This window comes from Sus scrofa, chromosome 3 (genome assembly GCF_054392235.1).
Source record: "Sus scrofa isolate SSC_HxYL_T2T_F1_AM1 chromosome 3, Sscrofa_HxYL_maternal_Yorkshire_Landrace_v2.0, whole genome shotgun sequence".
Classification (NCBI taxonomy): Eukaryota; Metazoa; Chordata; class Mammalia; order Artiodactyla; family Suidae; genus Sus; species Sus scrofa.
Window position 1 is genome coordinate 127927371 of NC_139385.1, and position 23535 is coordinate 127950905.

Here is a 23535-nt window from a genome sequence, read left to right on the forward strand (position 1 = left end):
CTCCTCAGTGCCTGTGACTTGATTATTCTGTTCTGTTTTTCAGATATTCTGCTTTTTCTTTTCCTGCTTGGTTTCTTAGGCTATTACTCAGTATACCTTAAGGATCTGACAAATATTTCAGAAGTCTAAAATGTTGGTTATTAATCAGGGTGATTTTGTTCCTCAGGAGATGTTGGAAAACATCTGAAGACATTTTTGCTTCACGTAACTCTGGGAGTGGGGGTGGGATGTGGGTTCTGCTAACATCCACTGGGTAGAGGCCAGGAATGCTGCTAAATATCCAAACATGCACAGGACAGCCTCCCAGGATGGAGAGTTATCTGTCTCAACAAATCAATAGTATGGAGGATGAGAATCCCTGATATGAACCATTGTCCATCAGATTTATTTCTCTCTCTCTCTCTCTCTTCTCTCATAGATCTTATTTCCTGCAGGCTTGGTTGCCTTGGCAGCCACAAAATTTCATGTTTTTTAAAAATCTTCAGCCTCATGAGGTAGTAAATGTCTTTGTTAGTTTTATATCTTGTAGCAGTGAGTTTCTGTCAAGCATCTCAGCTTCACCTCTTGTGCTGAGAATAGGCAAATTCACAGGGGTAAACATGGCTTCCAGAAAGTTGTGCTCACTTCAATGTGCCTGCCTTTCTTTTGGATCAAGCACCTCAAGTCCAAACTTCCTCCTTGTATCTCCAATGTCTGCACATTTAAAAAGTCTTATCTAGTTTTTTCCAATTGTTTTTGACCAGAACATGGGCCCTTACAAGCTAACCTTTTTACAGCCTGAGGCCATAGTCTTCCTGGCTGATGAGAAAGAAAGATGTGGTAGACAGAAGTTCAATTCAGAGGAGTAACCATGGGGAAAAGTGTTCCATATTAGATTGGAGATAGGAGGCAGGTTCAGTGTCTTCACAGCCAGTGAAAGAAGGCTGAAAAAATTGTTTGTAGAAAATCTGCTTGATCCATGGCTTTAGAGGAAGCTGTGGGCTATAGAGGAAAGAGGAAGAAAGAAAGTCATGACAAGAAAACCAGCAAAGCTGCCAGCTCAATCTGTAAGGAGGGAAAGCCCTAGCATGCCATTTAAAAACTAGTTCTGGGACCTGGCAGGAGGCACGCTCTGACTTTCTACTCTGACCGACTACAGGGGCCAGGGGGAGTCTCAAGGCAGACTGCAAATACCATTCTCAACCACACACTAAGAAGGAAGGCTGGCATTACTCATATTTCCAGTGTCAATTATTTCTTGTTAAATGAACTTAATATCATCTTAAATAATCAATAAAAGTATATTTTGAATGCCAAAAGATGAATACTTTGATAACATCCATTAAAATGAAGAGATTATGGTAAAAGTAAACTAAAAAACTATGAAAGTGTCAAATTGAAATCTTGGGATTTATAAAAATTGAAATTAAAGAATATAATAGATTAGAGGGCATATGGAATGGACCCAAAGGAACAAGAGCTATTTGAAGCCTGGATGCAGAATTTACCCAGAATCAAGTAGTGGTGACAGGAAAAAAGTGAAAACTGGAAAAGCATTATGTAAGTGGATGCTAGATTGATAATCCCCACTTTATGTCTAGCAGCATTTCTCTAAGGAGGATAGATAGAATAGTAGATAAGCAATATATAAAGATGTAAAAGTGAGGCTTTTGAGATTTTAAGAAATTCTGAGTCCTTAGAAAATACACAACAAACGCCATATAGGAAGAACAAAAATTCACAATTACATGTAAGAGTAAAATTAAAAAACATTGATGAGAAAGAGAAGAATCTTAAGAGCCAGCAGAGAGAAAAGACAGATTCCTACATATAAATTGTAATCTGACTGAGAACGGATATCACCCAGAAGAATTTCCAGAAGACAATAGAATCATATATTCAAAGTCCTGAAGGAAACTCATTGTTAACCTAGACTTTTACACTCAGCTTAATCTCCATTCCTGCGTGAGGGTAGAGACAGTATTCAATTACTCCAAGAGTGTTACCATTTACAGAATAATATCCAAAAGTTTATTACAATATGCACTTCAGGTAGAGGGGATGTGAACTCAGAGCATGGAAAGGGGAAAAGAGTGAGCAGTGAGCACAGAAAAAATAAAATTCTGTCTATAAATGAAAAAAAAATGTGTTTAAAAAGGTGAAATTAAAGTATAGACAGCAATAACATAATAGGAATGCTGTATGTTTTTAAGGCATGCTAAAATTTTTGACATGTTTTTCAAGGGATAAAAAGACATTAAATAACTTCAGATTTCATTAGAAAAATGTGCAGTTAAATTTAGGTAAATTATTTGAACATTAGTAATGTAATTTGCAGCTTCAAATAAGTGGAGAATATGGATTATAGAAATCTTTATTAGTCCAATATCAATCAGGAAAAATAAAATGGAAAGAAGAGAAACAATGAATCAATTTAAAAATTTCACGATATATAATTTAGTTGAGAAAATAAAAGAGAAAAATTCACACAACTATGGGACTTTCACAACTTTTATGCCAAAACAAGAAAAGGTCAATACAAAACCAAATATATTTTGGTTATATATCAAAACAAGAAAAGGTCAACACAAAACCAAATATATTTTGGTTATATATCAAAATAAATGCCAAGGAATAGATTCCAATGATATCCTAGTTAGTAACAAACTGTGATAAAAGAGACATTATGTCAATAATATTAAGCCACCTCACTATTTGAAACTATATTAATGGCCAAAAAAAAAAAAAATCAGAAACTTGACAGTATCAAATGTTGTCAAGCACACAGAATTTCTTTAAAAAATTTTTGTTCTATGATTGAAATAATTAATACAGTCACTTTTTTTTTTTAATGAAAAGACACAGTACGCAGTCAGAAGTAACCAAGCATCCAAGTAAGAAAATATCATGATGGTTTGCTCTAGGCATGCAAGATTATATTAGAAAATCAGCCAATGTAATGCACTACATTTAAATAAACTGAAGACAATTCATGCTGAGTCAAAAGAGTCATACTATAAACTTTACACATAATTTTTAAAAAATAATGTAGGGAATTAGGAATAAAATTTATGGTTAAAATGAACAATAATGGAATCTACCATTAAACTGTTAGCTTTCAACAGTATACAGGAAACACGTTGCTTAATGGTGAAGTGCTGGAAGTTTCCCTCTGAGACTGGGGACCCTGTAGAATGTGTCACCATCATTTCCCACATGGATTCCTACAGCATCCTTACACAGTCTCCCTAAGGAAAACATAAAACCTTTGTTGCTTGTGACAGTTTTAGCTCAAATTCCTAGTGGCTTCCCAGTGCAAAGTGGGCTCCCTACATGACCTGGCTCTGTTATCTCTTCTGTCTGTTATTTCTCACCTCTAATCATGCTGCTATAACCCTGCTGGGCTCCCGGCATTTTATAAACATGCCAGATACACTCCTACCTCAGTGCCTTTGCTCTTGTTGTTTCTTCTCCCTGAGATATCTAACTGCCAGTCTCTCACCATCTTTAAGTTTTTCATTGTCATCTCTCTCTCTCTCTCTCTCTCTCTTTTTCCTTCTCTATATATAGCTGCACCTGTGGCATATGGAAGTTTCCAGGTTAGGGGTCAAATCAGAGCTGCAGCTGCAGGCCTATGCAACAGCTTGCAGTGATGCTAGATCCTTAACCCACTGAGGAAGGCCAGGGATCAAACCCATATCCTCATTGACACTATGCTGGGTTCTTAACCTGCTGAGCCATAACTGGAATTCCTTTTGTCATTGCCTTTGAAGGCTCACCCTGACTTCTGTATTTAATGCTGCATCCTCCACCTTTAGGTCCCCCTTACCTGATCCATATTTCCTTTTGTGTTCTTGGAATTTACCACCATAGAACACATTATGTAATTTTGTTATGTGTATTATGTATTGTTTGTTTTTCTCTGCTACAACAGAAGTTTCACCAGGGCTGGGATCTTGCCTTATATCCCAAAACATCTTGGATATCCTGGATTATATCCCAAGTGCCCAGGAATAGTACATCACATTTAGTAAGCATTCGAGAAATATTTGTTAAATGAGGAAATCATGGGCAAAAACTAGATACATGTAGAAATGTGTTTTAGAAAAAAAATATACTTGATGAACTTGGGCCTTTTGAATTAATTACCTGTGTTCTAAAATGAGTACTTTTTTCATGTATATGTTAGTAGTCTCTATTTTATCTATTTTAAAGTCAATTTTTTTTCTCAGTAAGACTTTGAGATATTTGTAAAAATACTGTATCTGATCCTACTTGTATATGTTCTAAATTGGTATGAGAGGGTGCTTTCTCAATGCTGTTTTCAATTGGAAGGACAATCAATCATGGTTGATTGATTTTAAGCACTAAGCACATAGCTTCATGGGGCAGAAACCATTAAATCACTCACTCTACTAAATGTATTCTTCCAACCTAATACATATTTGCATATGTATCTACATGTAAATCTATGTAACATGTGTATATGCATATATCTATATATGCCTTCACTGACATGTTGCTGAAGATATTTGGATTCTAGCCTTATAGCTGCATTTACTGCATTCAATATTGAGGGTAGAGTCACTTAGCTTTCTGAGTTTCATTTTTCTCAGTTGTGTTGAAGCGAGGAAACTGGGTAAGCTTTAATGATTTGATTTACCCAATTGTTTTCTTTATCCATCCTTGTTTCTGTGTTTATTTGTGCTCTTAGTTTTGGTGGATTTTGCAGATATACACACACATAGAAGTGAAGAGCTCCATCATTGCCTGAGTTGAAATCCCAGCTCTATGCATTATTAGAAATAATAATACCTTCAGAAATATACTTACCCTTCTTGGTTTCCCTTTCCTCATCTGCACAATAGGGAGAGTAATAGTACCTGTCTCTTTGGGTAGGGTTTTGTAAGTTCATAAGTGTAAAACCCTTAGAAAAATGTCTGGACAGTGTAAGCACCAGATAAATACATTTTTTTTCTTCTTTTTATTTGTGAGGGAGTAAAGATGGGTGCTGGGAAACATAAATGAGAGAGATTATAAATTAGTTCTCCCACATGTACCTTTTTCTCAGACAAGCCCAACTCTTGTGTCTGCAACACAGCCTGCTGTTTCAGGCACATGTCTTCACACATGATGTCCTCCCTACCTGTAAACTTTCCTTGTTTGGGTGTAAGCCCTGTCATCCTTTTAGACTCACCCCAAGGCTTGCTCCTATTGAGCATTCTGCCTTGCCCCTCTTTGTCCCCTGCCTGGGACCCTAGGCCTTCTCCAGTTCATGTGCAATATAAGTGTCAATAGATACAAACAAAAACTGAATATCAAAATTTAACAAATACTTATTAGATTTTCTCTCTGTATTCAGCATTATGCTAATAACTTTATTCATATCTTCAAGTTTAACTCCTCCCAGTGAGGCTGTGAGACATTAGGTGCTGTTTCCGATATTTACAAATAAGAACACTGAAGTTCAGAGACAAACACTGACTTCTCCAAATTCTCAGAAACAGAAAGTGGTGGAGTTGAAAATGATACCATTTGATTTCTTCAAGCCATGCATGTCCCTTTTGTGTTGAACTGCGATAGTTGATTAAGTTGTCTGTCTCTTCAACTACATCAGAGGCCTATTTTGGAAGAAATGTTATCATTTGGATTTCACGCACTCAGTGCCTAGAACACCTTCTGATAAAACGTGGGCATCAGGAAACTGTAGGTTGTTTGAAAACAGATGAATGAATAGTGCGTGAAGGAGGTGGTGAGAGACATGGTAATTTAGAACCAAACTTGGGAGGGCCTTTTAAAATACACCATGAGCTTCATCCAGTAGATTTTTAGGTAAGATTTTTAATACTACATTTGACTTTGAAAAATTACATATCAAGATACCTATCTTCAAATGACATCTATGGCTGGCAAATGTGGAGGAAGGAAAACTGGAGATCAAAATAACTTTAAGGAAGTTGTTGCAGTAAATGAGAAACAGAGCACTGGCCAAGACAACCAGAATGTCAACAAATTATCTTAACTCAGTAATGTAAATCACGAGTCAGAAATCTGGGCAAGGCTTAGCTAGGTCCTTGGCTCTGCAGCTCACAGGGCTGCAGTCAAAGTATTGGCTAGACTATCAGAAAATCATCCAAACTCATTGTGGTTATTGGAAGAATTAATAATCAAAATTCAGACTGAGACCCCCATTGTCTTCCTGGCTGTCACCTGGGGGATGCTCTCAGTTTGAGAGGCTGTCTACAGTTCTTTGCCTTATGGCCTTTGCATGTGCCCTCTCATAACATGGCAGCTCATTAATCAAACCTAGTAGGACAATCTCACTCTGGATTCTTAGGACAGAGTCATATGTAGCCTAATCTAACTATGGAGGACCAGCCCATCACCTTTGCCATATTATATCATCTAGAAGCTATCTAAAGTCTGCCTTTCCTGAAGTGGAGGGACTGCACAGTTTTCACTCATTGTGGCTCACATTCTGGACCTTTGCTGCAGGATTCATTTTAAGCTCAGACATTGAGACACAAGACTTGACTGTCTGCCATACCAGCAGCAAGTAGGACAAGTAGAGTGGTCACAATTGGAGACCCTAAAGCCAGCCTGCTTGGGCTCTATATCACCATGGGAAGATAACGTATGCTCCCTGTGCTTTGCTTTTCTCATCTGTAAACAAGGAAAATAAAACACTGCTATTAAATGAGATAGTTCCTATGAAGAACCTAGAACTTAGTAAGTGCTCATATGTGTTCAACAACATTACTGTACCTTGACCAAGATGGCCTTAATGTTCCTTCAGCTTAACTACACTTTGGACTGCCCTCCCCCATCTGCCTTTTCTTAAAGGTGGTAGTTTAGAAAACTACAATTGTATATTTTTTTCTCTGCTCTTTTGAGATGTAAAGATTCTCCTAGCCTCTTGCAAGTTTTACAAACCAGGAATGATTTTCTCAAAGATCTGGGAAACACCCTTTGAAATGCTATCATCAAAAAAGAGCACCAGGGAGTTCCCTTCACGGTTCAGCAGTTAACAAACCAGACTAGAATCCATATCCATAAGGATGTGGGTTCTATCCCTGGCTTTGCTCAGTGGGTTAAGGATCTGGCATTGCTGTGAGCTGTGGTGTAGGTCACAGATGTGGCTTGGATCCTGTATTACTGAGGCTGTGGTGTAGGCCCACAGCTGTAGCTTTTATTCCAAATTGACCCCATCCTGGGAATTTCCATATGCTGGGAGTGTGGCCCAAACAAACAAACAAACAAACAAACAAACAAACAAAACGCAGCAGATTTCCCTGATGACCAGTATGGATTAGGCATTGTCACTGCTGTGGCGCAGGTTTGATCCCAGGCTTGGGAATTTCCACATGCCTCAGGTGTGGCCAAAAAATAAATAAATAATAATAACAGTAATACAAAGAAAGATAGCACCTCTATCTCCCAGTCTCTGTGGATGGGTAGAAGCCTAACTTTGATAAGGGACAATTAGTAAGCACAGATGACTTAATCAAATTGGCCACTCCCCTCTTGACTTCCTCTAGTAATTTTTACTGGCTCATCCCAGGGCTTAAAATACTCCTACCATTTGATACTGAAGAATTTTCTTTCAGTAGAGTTGAGTTTAATCTCTCTCCCTTATTGCAGTAGTCTTAAACAAAGTCTTCCTTGTCTGTTAATCTCTGGCTGGCAAAACTTTTCTTTGGCAGTATCACAGGAATCCATGTGGCAATCCTCCTTTTCTGACCCAGCTTGGGGCAGCATGTTTGGAATATGGCCAAAAGGCAGTGAAGAAAATCAGTGATTTTCGACATCCTTCTACTTCCCCTTTTCTCTACCTATTTTCCCTAAGTGACTGCTGCCCTCATAGACATTAAGACCCTTCATGTAAAGCCTACACTTCAGACCTATTGTTCCTTTTCCTACTTGGTCCAGTTAACATCTGCTATATAATAAAATAGGTCATACAAAAGTTTCTCAGAAGGATAAATGCCAGATGATTACTACTTGTATCGTATCTTCCAGAATTTCCATTTTAATGAGGGGGCTTTTTTACACAGAAGAATTTTTTCAAATTGTGGAATTCTATCACTAGTTCCTATCTGGGGTAAGAGGTATTACCAGATATTTGCACTTTCTAGACTTCTGCAATTAACTGAACAAACTGTAACCTATATAGTTTACAAGTAGGCTCTAGTTAGTAGAAATGGACAGAGCATACGTTTACACAGAAAATAAATGAATGAGCAGACCCATAGTGATACAGAGAGCAATCCAAATCCAAGTTATATGGACAAAATTGAATAATGATTCATCAGCTCTTTTCTGTAGGAAACAAATAGATAAAATGGGCTATATCTTCACTTATAATTGCCATAAAGTTTTAAAATAATTCAGTAAGTCTATTATATAAATGTGGGAGAAACATTATCTCTAGGGTATAAGCAGAAATCTTAACCAGTTTAATAATATCCTTCCAAAGAGAGTTGTTCATTCTCAATGGCTAATCATAATTTCAGAGGATACCAATGTTCAAATAAATAAATCTCTTTAACTGAGGCAATGCAGGACCATATGTCAGAAACGTGTGTGTGTGTGTGTGTGTGTGTGTGTGTGTGTTTGGACTAGTGCTCAAAGCGCCTCTATAACAGGGTAGATCTGTACCAGGTCTTTCAAACTCAGGAAGGAGGTTGCAGAACCTATGGGAGAACATCCTGTTGATTGAATGGGATATTAATATTTCAGAATATAGCATCTGCATTTCTGGAGAAAATGTCGATTCTGAGTGACTCTGATTTTGGAAACTCAGTTTGACTTCTTGCGTCATCCTAAATGTTGACTCCTTTACCAGAGAATTCTGATTCTAGAGGCTTGTTTTTGTGAAGCTGGAAATTCTGTTTCTAGAGGGAGGAATCCAGTAAAGCCAGCTCTAGACTCATGAAAATTTTATCTTGATTTAAATATTTTTTGTTTTATTAGAGTAAAATAAGTGATAAATTTGAAAAATGAAAACAAACTTAAGAAGCAAAAATCCAAATGAGGTCCAAAATACAACAAACCCCAGTTCTCTTCAAAATCAAAGAAGTGATGTTTTCTTGGCTTGTCTTCTAGGTGGTGTCAGAGGATTTCTTGGTCATTCAGGTGACTTGTTCTTATAAAGTCAGGCTCTTTCTGGCCGTTTTTGAGGCCTGGGATTTGGAGTGCAAAGATAGGTTATGACCTCACCCCATGGGTGTCACACTCATTTCCGTACAATAGGACTTAAGAGTTCTGAGTAAAGCTCTCCACGTGCTCGGGGTTATGCTTCTCTGCGGAAGTCAGAAGTGCTGGGGAAAGGAGAGTTATGTTTCGGTGGCAGCGAGTTAAGTAGTATGTTAGGTACCATTCCACTGAAGGAGACCCTGTGAGCAAATGCCAGCTCCTTAAATCTCCCTACACTTTCATGCATGAGAGATGTCAGTGATAAATGACGTGGAAACTCAACCACGGTGAAGCACTTCAGACAGTCTCTCTAGAATTAAGCTGGTCACGTATAGATCTAGGAGTCAACCTTTTCAATCTGCAGGGAGCAGCCAAGATCATGACCTACAGCCAAGGCAGGAGGGAAGGCTTAACTTGAATAAAAGGGAAAGTGCTACAAGATAGGCAGCCTCTTCCTTTATTAAACAGAGAGGCTGGGGCAGGAAATTAAATCCCAGGTTACTGTGGACATAGATTTTTGATACATTTCAGAAGGCCCGGACTTGACTTCCTGGAATTATTCACATACACACACACACACACACACACCCACACGCGCACGCATGCACACACACAGTCTCTTGCCCACAGCACTAGCAGGGAGAAGCATGTAGCGTGCACTGTCAGCCCCATCACATGAAACACCCACTTTTACTTTCAGTGAAGCTGTGGAGACTTCAAGCAGAGAGTCTCCCTCTTGGATTATCTGCCCTAGGGCTCTGCACAAAGCAGGTGTCCCCTTCACCCTCAGGTGACACTTTGGTGCTAGGGACCAAAAGTGCACAGACAGTAAGGATGAGAGCAGTGATGTCTTGGCAGTTGAAGAGAATTGTGTAAATTTATGATTTCCCAAAAGCTTTTCCCCAACCCTGCTTTCTGACACAGGAGTTAAGCCTTTAATTTTGCAGAGAGATTAGGGTTAAAGCTCTGAGTCAGCCTGGAGAGAGCCCTGGAACAAACTTTTCCTAACCTAGAGACAGGAGGCTTAAAGAGAGGTAGGAGAGGAGACTGGTAAAAGGGGAGTGGGGCCGAAAGGAGTGCAGGATGGCTATAAATTCATGCTTGGGGAGGCAAGGGGAGTGACAACCTGTCCCCCTCTTTGGCTCTCCTGGGGCTAGCTTAGGAGGGGTTTCAATAAAAGCCTAAGTGAGTAAGGAAATACATTTCTGCTCCAAATGTCTCTCCATTTCCAATGGCATATTTCTTTCAGTCTCATAACTTTATTTCTACTTTCAACCAAAACTGACAGTATCAAAAGTCAAACACGAAACACATTTCCTACAACCTTCAGAGAAATCAGCATGTTGACTATCCACTCCCCAAAGTCACAAGCTGCTATTTACAATCATTGGAGTCTAAAGGATGTCTAGGACAGGGAGAAGCAGCCTGGGCTGCCTGCGAAGAGTCTGGTTCAAGTCATGGACCCATCATTTCACTCTCATGTCCCAGTGAGCAGGAAGTTCCTGACTATTCTGTATTTCATTTGAAAAGTAGTTTGGGGAGGGCATATAGCATATCCCTGCCATACAGAAGCATTAGATAAAAAGAAGCATGTAAATACATCGTGTGGGCCACAGAGTAACTTATTACTATGCATGCTACTTTTCCTTGTTAGTCTTCCTATGTCTATGGGGCAAGGAAATAACAGCAAGGAAAACCATGTGTGAATAGTCATCACCTATTCTCCCATGACATGCCTCTCGGGACATTGTCTAGTGTGTATTTCGACATTTATTTCAGATGTTTTACTGTCAAAACAATAGGATATTTTTAAAATCTATAAAATGCTCCCCAGAACCCTACCATCATAAGTATCACAAATATTTAATTCATTTTATATTAATGTCTGCCTTTAACTTTCATATTTATTCATATTTTAAACAGATGCAATCATAGGGTTCATATTACATCGTATTTTATCAGATGACATAATATGGTGAACATTCTAGGCAGTCTCCTGTGCTTTTTTATAGTCCTCATAATTACTATTTTCATGGCTGCATAATGTATCAAGTTGATAGATCATATTTAACCCTCTCTTACTAGTTGTTTATATTGCTACCATTGTTTTGGCAATGAAGCACGCTTTGTATCCTTTTCAAAAATGGGGCTGCAATGAACAGTGTGGATTCTGGTTCTCAAATCAAGGAGAATGGAGAACTGGTTTTCATTTCCAGAGCTAAGCAGTTGAGGTTGAGTACTGCATACCCCAAATCTTCCTTACTGTCCTTCCTTTTAGACCCCTCTCCATGAAGAAACTAAAAAGAAAATCAAATCTGCTATGCATAATACTTGAAACCTATATTTTCTCCCTAAGAAATCTTATGTGTTTAAAGGGAAAACTTCCTATAGGGTCAATTTTATTTAACAAAATATAGTATGGGGCAACTAGACAGTGAGACTGCCATCTCTAGGCTATTAGTAATGGTTAAGCTTGAAGACTCTGACTGGAAGATCTGGAGTTACATCTCTGCCCTGTTACATAATGACTGAATAGCCACACAAAGTTACTTCATATTTTGAGGATACAGTTTCCTCAGTTGAAAAAATATAGCATATATGAGAAAACAGAGGTAAAATTGTCAGCACTTCTCTGGCATAGAGTCAACGTACCATAAAGCATACTCGTTATACTATGATTATTAATTACATGGCTTCCAGGCTAAGCACCTTAGGCAACTTATTAAACTTCTCTAAGCCTCAATTTACATATCTGTGAAGTAGAGTGCAGACCAGGAACTACCTGATGGTGTGTTACAAAGAGTAAAGAAAAGAGTGCATGCATCCAGCTCGGAACCCTGCTAGCCCATAGCAACTCTTCAAAAAGTGTGAGTGACTTTAGTTTTTCTTTTAATGATCAGAGCACCTTGGTTAGGCTGGTGTTACTATCTCTCTTTGTACTAGTGAGGAATTGGAATCCATGAGGGGCTAAATAGCCTAAGTCAGCCTCTCACGTATTGGATACCCCAGTTTAAACTAGATGTGCTTTGTCAGGCTCTGTGGCACCATGGATAGCACACTGGACTTCTAAACTAGATATGCTTAACCTCAAGCGCATGCAGTTCCCAACCTTCCCAACTCTGGTGGATTCTAGAAGGATGAGACAAGGTTCTTCTCCCCTTGCCTAGTTTTATGGAGATATAATTAACATACAACAGGTATAAGTTTAAAGTATACGCATAATGATTTATTTGACTTACATACATAGTGAAATGATTACCAAGATGAGTTTAGTGACTGTCCATCATCTCATGCAGATAACAATTAAAGGAAGAGAATAAATCATTTCCTTGTGATGGTTAACTCTCAGCATTTATTCTCTTAGCCACTTTCTTATAAAACATAGAGCAGTATTAATGAATCACGTTGGACCTGACATCCTTAATACTTATTTATCTTATCACATGGAAGTTTCTACCATTTGAAAACCTTTATCCAATTCCCTGTGCCCCCAACCCTGCCTCTGGTAACACTAAATCTGCATTTTTTTTCCTATGAATTTGGTTGCTTGGTTGTTTCTTTTAAAGTGTAATTGACCTACAACACTACGTTAGTTCCTGTGCACAACACAGTGATTTTATATCTCTAAACATTACAAAGTAATCACCAGGAGAAGTCCGGTTACCTTCAGACACCATACAAAGGTAGGACAGAAGTATTGATTATATATTCTTGATGGGAAGACTTCTGTAATCCAGCCAGGGAAGGATCAAGCATGGAAGGCCAGGGTGAGAGGTAGAGGCACCTTGAGGGCTAAGCCAAGTGTAGGAGTCCATGCTGGGGATACCAGAGCAAGAGGCATCCTGCCTGGAGAGGGGCCTGGGAAGACACTGTGGAGGAAGGGGTCTGTCCCAGGTATGCGGCTGTTCCCTGAACTGATATCAATTGTGAATTCTAGGAGAGCAGTGTTGAAATGAACTTAATATTTCTCCAGATGAGAAAAGGTGCCCTTAGGGAAGGAAAACCTGGTTGGGCTCTGACATTCAATTTTCAGCACTTTAGCTTCTAAGAGAACTCTAAAGACGCCTTCCTAACCCACTTTTCTGCTACATTTCCCGGCCCCTCTTCCTGCCCCCACCCATTTCCCTGCAGGCTGCTGCTCAGGCCACAGGTCATGGATTCTCTGAGGAGTTTCCTCCACTCTGGGTGCTGGGAGACAGCATTCCTGACCTGGGCTTTTCTAGTAGGAAGGCTGAAAGGGAGAGTTGACAAATGAGAGGACAGGATGAAGGACTGAAGGAGGAAACTGCACATTCCTGCCATCCTCTCTTTCATGCACTGGCAGCCAATTTAGTGGTAATTTTTTGCATTAAAAAAAGAAAGGAAGAAAAAATGAAAAATTCCAGTAAAGTGCTCATAGTTTGGAATACAATTTTTCATTGGATGGAGAGCTGGGAAGTGCCTTTCCATTGGATGCTGAGTTCATATTTGGAGGGATGCATCTTCTGGCACTGGTCGTACCAGTGTATTTGCTTGGAGAAAGTCCTAAGAACATCCCAAGTGCCCTTTTTAAAGTAAGCTGTAAAGAAGAATTAGGTGGGGAGGTGAACAGAATCCATGCTCTGTTATATCTTGCACTTTTAGCAAATATCAAGGACATGTTTAAAGTATAAGGGCAGAAATAAACTCCCAAGTTCACACACACACACACACACACACACACACACACACACACACACACCCCAACCAGAAAGGACCTTTTCTGGGATTCAGCTGTATGAAAAGAAGCAGGCACTAGATCAGAGCTGATCTGCTTGCAAGTAAGTGGGCTGGGCCTTTGGATGACTCCAGAGGGTTAAATGGAGCTGAGAATTTCGGTCCACGCACAGTTTTCTATACTCCCACATAACTGTGTCTGTGTAATGATAACCACTGTATCACACTTGTTCCCTGATGGATATGCCTCCCCACTTTTGGCCGTGAGCTCCTTGAGGCAAATGTCTTTTATTTAGCACAGTTTCTGGGTGTGGAGCCTGCTCAGTACCAGAATGCACAGTGAGCCAGAATTCTGGCAGGAGGCAGCAGCCTGGGTTCTGCCACTCATCCTGTGATGCTGGTCAGATTACCAGAGTTCTTTATGAAACAGTTTCTTCATCTATAAAATCAGGCTAATTTTTGGTGCTCAGCTCAAAGGGCAGGTGTATAGATTATCTGAGATACAGATGGTACTGAGTGCATGGCTGGAAAACTTTGAACCCTTCACTGAGTTGGAGTCATTACTATATTGTTGTTTTCGTGTTTAAAGACCATGTACAAGATAATGGGTGATAGGCATGTGTTACAATGAACATTTCATTCCCGCTTTTTTTTTTCCCCTAGTCTGAGCGGAAGGTATGTAGGTGATCAGGTAGTGATTTCTCTGAACAATGGGTTTCTGGCTTATCACATCTGATACCGTATGTCTACTTACTGCACACTCGTTTATCTTCTGTCTTCCTCTTCTAACAGACGGACTTTTGTTCTCATTATTCACTTCAAGGTGTTCAGCACATAGTAGATGCTTAGCAAATATCTGTTAAGTCGCTGACTTAATGAAGGAAACCATCCCCGCAGCTTCAGATTTACCAGTTTCAGACATCAAGCTGAGAGAAGGCCTCTTAGGTCCAAGTTTAAAAATCCCAGGAAAGGGGCCCCTTAGCCTAGTTTGGGTCAAAGGCCTACTTTGCAGGAATGGTGCGGGGTCGTTCTCTGGAATGTAGAATGGAGGGAGAGGTAGCAGTATCAGAAGGAGAAGGCTGTGCCAGGCTGATCAAACAGCAGAGGCTGAACACAAATTATACAGTCCTTTCCTCTAAGGAGTTTACCTATAGTAATTTCATCCTCTTCTCTCTAGTTTTGAATTTTAGAAGGGCAAGGCCATCTCGACCCAGAAAAGCCCTTTATGCATTTACCTGAGAGAAGATTACTTCCATCTTATCCTACAATCAGGCAGCAAGTATTTACTGAGTAATGATTGCCTGCCAACAGCATGCAGTAAGTACCCTGTGATGTAGAGAGATAGACATGCAAAGGAGAGAAATAGATTTGGGAGTCATTTACATCCTGGGGAGAGAGCAAGTGCTGCGAGCAGATGAGCTCAGAGAAGACAGGTGGAGGGGGAAGGCAGAGAATCCAGTCCCAGGAGACCCTGCCAGAGGGAGGGAGGCTGGCGACGATGTGCCAGCTGGGGCTGAGTGGGGACCAACTTCACAGAGCCCTGGTTCTGCCCAGACCTGGGCCAGGGCAGAGGCCCCTACAAGGAGGAGCCCCTCCCACAGATGCCAGAAGCACCCCGAGGACACAGGTTCTGTCATATCCAAATATGTTTTCTCACTCAACAGGACAAGGCTCTGCTTCTTAAACAACTACAGGTGGTGGGTGTGCTAATAAAAATTTCTAAAACTTAATACACTCATGGTAGCCTGTAGTGGTCATGGGGAAACACCGTCACTCTCTCCTTCCTCCAAACTGAAGATAAATGGTCCAGTGCCATTACTGTTCTTGTTTGATATTGGTTACTGTTAGTTATCTTAACAAGCCTCTGTGAGGTCTTTTCCCAGCTTTTGAGAGATCCATAAACAGGATAAAATCAGGAATATATGGTGTCCTTAGGGACAGTCAAGCACACAGAGTTCTAGAGGCGTAGGAGGTAAATTGATAGACTTTTAAAAATGATTGACAATTACCAATAGCTGGAGGTTTGAAAACTTATTTTATGCTCTCTGTGAATACACCGCCTCAACTTCTATTTCTTAGAGGGCTCATGATTCATCCTCGGCAGAAGGAACATTTTTTAAATTGTTCAAGGGAAATCTGGTGAACAGAATAAACCAGGCTAGATCAGATACTTGTTTGATAACTGAATCACATGTTGCTTACTTGGTTCGCCTTCTGTGAGCCCTCCTGCCATGCCACAGGCAAGTGTGTTCATCCGATTAGCATGTATTATGCACCATATGATAGAAAAGGCTCATCTTTTGTGCTCAAGGACGGTAACAACTAATAAGGGAGGGTAAGGCGGGTATGGAGACAACTATAAGATGGCAAGAGTTGGTAATGAGCAAACATCTGCATATTTCCCAGCAAGTTAAATTTTAACATTTTTTTAAGTCAATGAGTAAATGAGGGCATTGGCTGGAATGGTGTACGCGAGCTCAGAGGAGGGAGGTGGAGAGGTCATGAAGTGATAATATACACCTTCCTGTTGGATGTGGAACTGGAGGGGAAAGCGTGGGTTTGGGTGGGTGGGGAAGATGAAGGGGGAAAAGAATAAGATATATTTTGGGGAAGAGCCTGGGCAGAAGCATTGAGATAGCAATCTGAGAGCCCAGGGAGGCCATGCAGGCGGGCTCACAGCAGATGGCAGGCAAGCTTGCTCAGAGGATATAAAGATCTCGGAGAGGCATGATGTTTACCATGGCTGAACTCAGTATGCGAGGGGGCTTGCTTCTCATTTACCAAATAGATAATGAACTCTTTCCGATACAAGTCTTACAGAGGTCAGTCTATCTTAACAGACATAAGTCACTCTATTTATTGTATGAGGTCTTCGACAAATGTTTGTGCCTTTTACAGCCATAAACTTGGGTAGAGCTGTCTATAAATGACATTTAAAAATAACTGTTAAGAAAGAGGGCTATAAGGAGTTCCTGTCGTGGCGCAGTGGAAACGAATCTGACTAGGAATCAAGAGGTTGTGGTTCGATCCCTGGCCTTGCTCAGTGGGTTAAGGATCTGACGTTGCTGTGAGCTGGGGTGTAGGTCATAGATGTGGCTTGGATCTGGCATTGCTGTGGCTGTGGCGTCGGCCTGAAGCAACAGCTCCGATTGGACCCGTATCCTGGCACACCTCCATATGCCACAGGTGTGGCCCTAAAAAGAGACAAAAAAAAAAAAAAAAAAAAAAGAAAGAAAAAAGAAAGAGGACTATGATGTTTACAATTATGCATATGGTATTCTTATTGGAGCTCCTCTAATATATAATTCTTCTTTAAACAAAATGTTCTATAATGATTTATGCAGTCTCATTGAAGCCTTTTGGTGCTAAGAAAATGACTGCTGGTCACAAGAGATTATATGATGTCATACTTCAGATATGCATGGGGGAAATACCTCACTCTTGTGCTCTTACATTTTGTATTAAACAAATAGGATAAATACTGCACATCTCTTTGAACCGTGTGGTGTCTCAACATTCTGAGCTGAAGGCTAACCTTGGAGGATGCGATTTTGCCCACCATGTTACAATATTGTGATATCATATAACCTCTCTCCTCACTGTGTGATACTGACTTCGGAGAGAAGCAGTGAATGACGGCTTGAAGAGAGACCTTAATTCTCTGCTCAGGAATTGAACCTGGGCAGCCTGGATGAAAACTAGGGATCCTAGCCACTAAGACTGGCTGGAGGCGGAAAGCAGAATTGCCCTGATTCTTGCCCCCGTTGAAAGCAAGAAAGTTTCAAGGGGGTGAAGAGTGTAAAAACAGCTATAATGTTTATTGTTAAAAACACAGTACTGCATGTGGGAGAGCACAAAAATACAGCGTATAAGTCTATTTATCTAAGGGAGAAGTAAAGCAGCAATAAACACCCAAAGAAGAGGTGAGGGTGCAGGCGTCCCCCTGAATGTGGATCACGCCAGAGAGCTGATTTAAATTACTTATGTGGAACAGTTCTTCTGGGTCTTTGTCTTCCTTTGGCCAAGTATCTTGTTCTATCATTCACACCTGACCAGATCTAGGGCCCTCCCATGATTTGCGTGCACATCTTTTGGCCAAGATGGATTCTAAAGCAGAGCATGGAGGGAAGGTTATCCAGACTTATTATGGCCTGGCACCCCCACCCTTTTGGACCCAGAGGGGTCTCTCTGCACATGTGGAGTTGGGGTGTCCCTGATCCTGGGGGTGGGGAGGGGAGTAGGTGACCTCTTTGTTCTCTCCAAGCAGGGCTCAGTCCCTCTTTTGATCCTGTTATTACAATTGCTTAACACATTCACAGAAGGCAAGTACCTGTTATTTGCCTTGTGCCTGTTATTCTTATCTTAAAGCATAGATAGGTGGCTGGTTGTAAATGTTTATCCCAGAGCCCGCCTATCTCCTTCTTCAGCAAGTCTACATAAGAGGCTAGTTGTATCTATCTCCTGCTTCAACAAGTGCAAATAAGAGGCTAGTTGCAAATGTCTATCCTGGAGCCCTTCTACCTGTGCCTCAATGCTTTACTTGAAGCTTAGATACTAGCAGCCATTGGAAGAAGGGTGCAGAAATATGGATGACTGATGGAGATGATACATTTGAATAAACCATCAAGTTTAAACAGCAGTTTCATTGACTCATTTCATTATAGACCAATATTCTGCACCTTACAGCATGGGTGTTTGGTTAGCTTTTATAACATTTAAGCACTTTATTTGAAATAAATAGGTGAATGAATAGATGTTTAAATATAATATACTAGTGAAACATCAAATTAGATTAAATGTAAGCGGCTATCACTCTATACACAGAGACATCAATTTCATCCTTGCTAATTGATGGAGAACTTGCTTGTGAGCCCTCCCTAAACAAAGCAAAGAAATGACCTTGTATAGGGATTCAGGAATGGTGAAGTTCGGTGATTGGTGGAATTCCAAAAGCATGAGTGTTTAGATAATTGGTGGATGTTTAGCTGTGTGAGCATGGTTACTTGAAAATCGTTGTTATTCATTGGCTGACTTTCAGAAATATCAGGCTGTCACTGATTGGCTGGCCTTCAGAAGCAAGGTTCCTGATGCAAAACGGTCATTGATCAATTAGGACAGATAAGGAATTGGTTCTGGTGATTACTTGCTGCTATGGTTGAAGAGAAATTAGTCCTTTCCTATGAGGATAGGAACTTTTATTTTTTGTCACTAGAAACCATTGTTATCATCCAGTAGGCTTAAAATTTAAAGCTCTAGTTTGACCTCTTTTATTTTTTTTTCCATGTTGAGGAATACATTGAAAAAGGATAAAATTCTTTTTAACAAGATAAAGTATAAAAAATACCAAATATTAAAATAGACTGTCAGAAGTGTTGACAGGTGAAGATAACAAGTGATATATGAATCGTTAACTTTTGAATTAAAATTTTCTATCTCTGGTTATATTATAGTCCTGAAATTGTCTAAATTTGACTATGTATTTGCATTGCCTTCCATGTTATCTAGAGCATATTCATTTACTTCAGATCTCTGTCATCTTTTGGAGAAAAATGGACATGATAAATTGAATTAGTTTGACATATTAGTTTGGAAAAAATTAAGGCATAAAAAGGTGTCAGGTTTAAATAACTCTTCTTTTTATTTCCTCTTTGTGCAAGCTCTCTTTTGTAAGAACCTTGCATTCAGGGGCTCTGTGATAGTGAGGGCAGTGTGAAGACCACAGGCTAATGTGTGGCCTAAGGAAGAGTCAGTTTGGAACTCAAAGTTCACTTTTTCTCTATGTACCAAAATAAACCATTAAAATGTGAGTGTAACCAAGCCAGTGCCCTGTGGGGCTCCTAGGCACAAAAGCCTTTCCTTATCTTCCATTCCTTGTTTTTAAGGAATAAGCCTCAGCCTCCAAGATCTTCCCTGCTTTCCAAAGGGCAGGTACTAAGCGGGGAGGGTGGGGATGCAGAGACCAGGGAGGAGCAGTCAAGAGACAACGGTGCAGCCTTGGGGCAGGGTCCTGGTTCTTCCTTAAAGAATATACATCACAATATCTTTCTGTGGAACTAAAACCCCAAACAAAAGGAAGAACTACTTAATGAAGCATCCTTCATTCTGGGGAGAGGGAGGACCACCAAAACCAGTCCTGGGGGCCACTAAGTACTCCAGCTTTGAAAGACAGTGCAAGCTTGCCTCTAGCCTGATCCTACAAAGTATAAAATCACCTCCTAATCTCTTCCAAAGGGGGAACAGTCTTTTATGGCCCCCTTTGCCTAGCAAAGCAATAAAGCTATCTTTTTCACCCAAAACTTTGTCTCCGCATTTCTAATCAGCTACGATAGACAGAGGCTGAGTTTTGGCAATATGAGGATATTGACTTCATCTCATGATGCTTTAGTACAGCTGGGGAAATTTGTCCTATCACCCCCCTGAGACCACCCTTGGGACTACTAAATATTCTTTCATTTTTAAACATCTGTGATTGCTACAGGTCTCCCACATCCCCACCCCCGCCAGACTGGTTAAGCAGAGAACAAAGTCATGTCTGCCTCTGTTACCGAAGAAAATGGACTCTGGTGAACTGCATAAGCAGAAAAGGATTGGCAAGCAGGGAGGGAGTGAGATGTTAACACAGTCATGAGGACAGTTGGAACTAGGCGGATGGAAGAGGATTTCAGGCAGTAACAAGAGCATCAGCCAAAACTGATCTGGACAGTGAGTGGGGGAACCAGAGAGGAGCCTGGCTGCTGGGCAGAGTGGGCAGCATGTCTGAAGGAGCTTGTTTCTGTTCATCCTAAATGGTGCAGCCAGAGAGAGGTGGACAGAGTGACAAAGAAGCTGGGAGGGAAAGAACGCTTTCTTTTGGCTTCCTCCCCTTGCTGGGGCCACACCTTGAAGATCCTCAGAGCACCTATAATCACTATGCTTAAGGTTTTCTCACTTAATTTCGACTCATCCAGGATTGTTCTCTAATTGTTTCAGGTGTGCCTAAGTCAGGTTTCCTGGAGGGCAAAACTGCACTTTGCTGTCTCACTTAGTTCTTTACAGCAGAGCTCAGCACAGGGCTGTGAGCATAATTAAGCAAGCTCTCATTTCAGACTTGATTGGCTGACTGATTAAAATGGAAGTAAACAGCTCAGGTGATTATTTTGTCCATTGGTAAGAAGACTGGGAGGCATTCATTTCCTAGCTGTTGCTAGTTGGGTCTGAGAAGAGTTATGGCTGCCTCCTTCCCTTAGACCTCAGTGTGGCAATCTGTAAAACGAGCTCCAGAAGGCCCAGGAGTTGCACGGACTGGGATTCCAGCTGGCTCTTTGCAAAATGTTGGGAGCATCCTGTGAAGAAGCAATACACATAATTTTGTGCTTAGAATTTTAATGCCCAGGAAGAGCCAATATGAGTTATACCTCTTTTCCTGCATTTAAATTCTTTTTTAAAAAATGAGGAAATGGTGAAGGCATCTTGAGAAATGTTTTACTATTTTACTGTTGGTTCCCAAGTTATGCACTGCCTGGATTTGTGTACCCCTCGATAATGAGGGAACATCACAGGCTGGAAGATAACAATAACTCCCGAATAGGGTGAGAAAGTCGTTTATCTTTCTGCTTCCACTCTGCCGGAAAGCATCTGGAAATCACTAACATTCCTATTTGAATAAATATTTTGGTAAGATATGTTCATTTGAATTTTTACCCTCAATAACTTAGATTGTGATGGGAAGAAAGGGAAGAGATGAAATAGTTTTTATTAAGAATTTCACCTGCATTTCTGAAAGTGCTCTTAATATGAGAATATCTTTTTCTATGTGATATTTTTTCTTTTCCTGAACAGGTTTGACTCAAACAGTTAGAGGTATACTGCTCAACAGGGACGTGTGTATGGGGAATGACAACAGAGAAAGATTGGAGATATCCCTTATTCTCCTCATACATTTATCACCTGCTCTCTGCAGGTGTTACCAATTAAGTTATAGCTTTTGCTACCCCAAAGCCTTTTTATTTCCTCTTTTGGATTTCGAAAGGTAGACACTGGAATATCTAAACTCAGTTGAATTCTATGCCCCCTGGATACCAAATGCCTAACTTCTCCGCTGAAGGCACTGAAGTGGCTGCTAATGATAACACATCTTGATGGTCCAGATCGGGAGGAACAGCTAAGCTGGAGTAGATTTTCTCTTTCAGATTGTGAACAGTGTTTAACCTAATTGCAAAAAAAGGGACACATTGGGGGATGTCACCAGAGAGTCACCGAGGGCCTCCTGGAGTTAATCCCATTTCCTATAGCATGTATAGAGCTAAACAAGACATCTGGCCTGAGAGTGTTCACAGGAGATTTGGGGAGACTATATGAAAAATACAAGGTGAAAGAAATGTATGGCCAGAGTTCCTGTTGTGGCTCAATGGGTTAAGAACCTGACTAGTATACATGAGGATGCAGGTTCGATCCCTGGCCTCACTCAGTGGATTGAGGATCCGGTGTTGCCATGAGCTGTGGTGTAGGTCACAGACAGTGCTCAGACCTGGTGTTGCAGTGGCTGTGATGTAGGTCAGCAGCTGCAGCGCCAATTCAGCCTCTAGCCTGGGAACTTTTATATGCTGCAGGTGTGGCCCTAAAAAGAAAAAAGAGTATGGCCCCAGAGTTAGTCAAATTCAACCGGATTGTACAATTTAAGAGGAAGTATATGTATTAGATAGAGTTCCAGGGCATGAGTCAGAATGCAATAATTCAATAAAAAGTGTCCATGCATGTGATTTTTCTTATCAAATAGATATAAGTCCTTTGGCTCCCTGGCATATGTTGCCCAGTTCATATTTCCCACATTTTCACATCTTGCTCACATAAATGTTTTAGAGACATGCACCTTTCCATCATTCTATATAAACTGTCTGAACTCTGAATTATCTCTATATAAACTGTCTGAACTCTGAATTATCTCTGCAACACAGAACACATTACTCTAGCAATCACCTCCCTTAACCTGAACAGTCTTCCTCTTTTAACGCAACCCCAGATTACATCTCTTTTTTGTCATGCTGTATCATCGTCTAGTCTTATATTTAGTTTATGGGCATCTAAGGTCTTTGCTTCCTTTTCCACATGAGTTCTTATTAAGTCATATCTCCCAAGGAAATTTGGGAAATTGAAATTTGGAAACCCTCTACAGGATTAACTTCAATTTTTCTTAAAATTTGGCCAGTTTGTTTTTAGCCTATTGTTTTATCCAATCATATTTTTCTTAGATGATCCTGATAATATCATCACATGTATTAATGACTTCACTCAGCCTTGAGACAAAGCTTCTTTAGAATATCTAAGCTGTTTTTGTTTTAAAACCTAACGGTATGCTGCTTGGAAAGATTGAGAAGTTAGGTTTACCCACTCTCATTGCTATAGGAAATATGTTACATATTGCAGAAAGGCCATTTATTCTTTCTCACTGGAACTGTCTGATGGCCTCAACCCAAATTTCCAGTCTCTCATCACTGCCTTTTATTTTTCCTCAGTGGCTAAGCCAATGACTTCTTTAAGTTTGGTTCATAAAAAGTTTGCCTTATCATAGGTCAGGTCTTATTTGGTACAGAAATAGTCAGCTTAGGTATCCGGTGTTGTAGTTTAACACATTTCTGAAAAGAAGGAATAAAAAAAATACTGTCTTCCCTACTGTGCCATCCAAAATGA

At 40.3% G+C, this 23535-nt stretch overlaps 1 protein-coding gene across 4 annotated transcripts in view; it reads left to right on the top strand.

The window, feature by feature from the left end:
• Nucleotides 1-23535, top strand: part of LOC102165540 (uncharacterized) — a 1338477-nt gene that overhangs the window by 524874 nt on the left and 790068 nt on the right. The gene's annotated exons all lie outside the window — the stretch shown is intronic.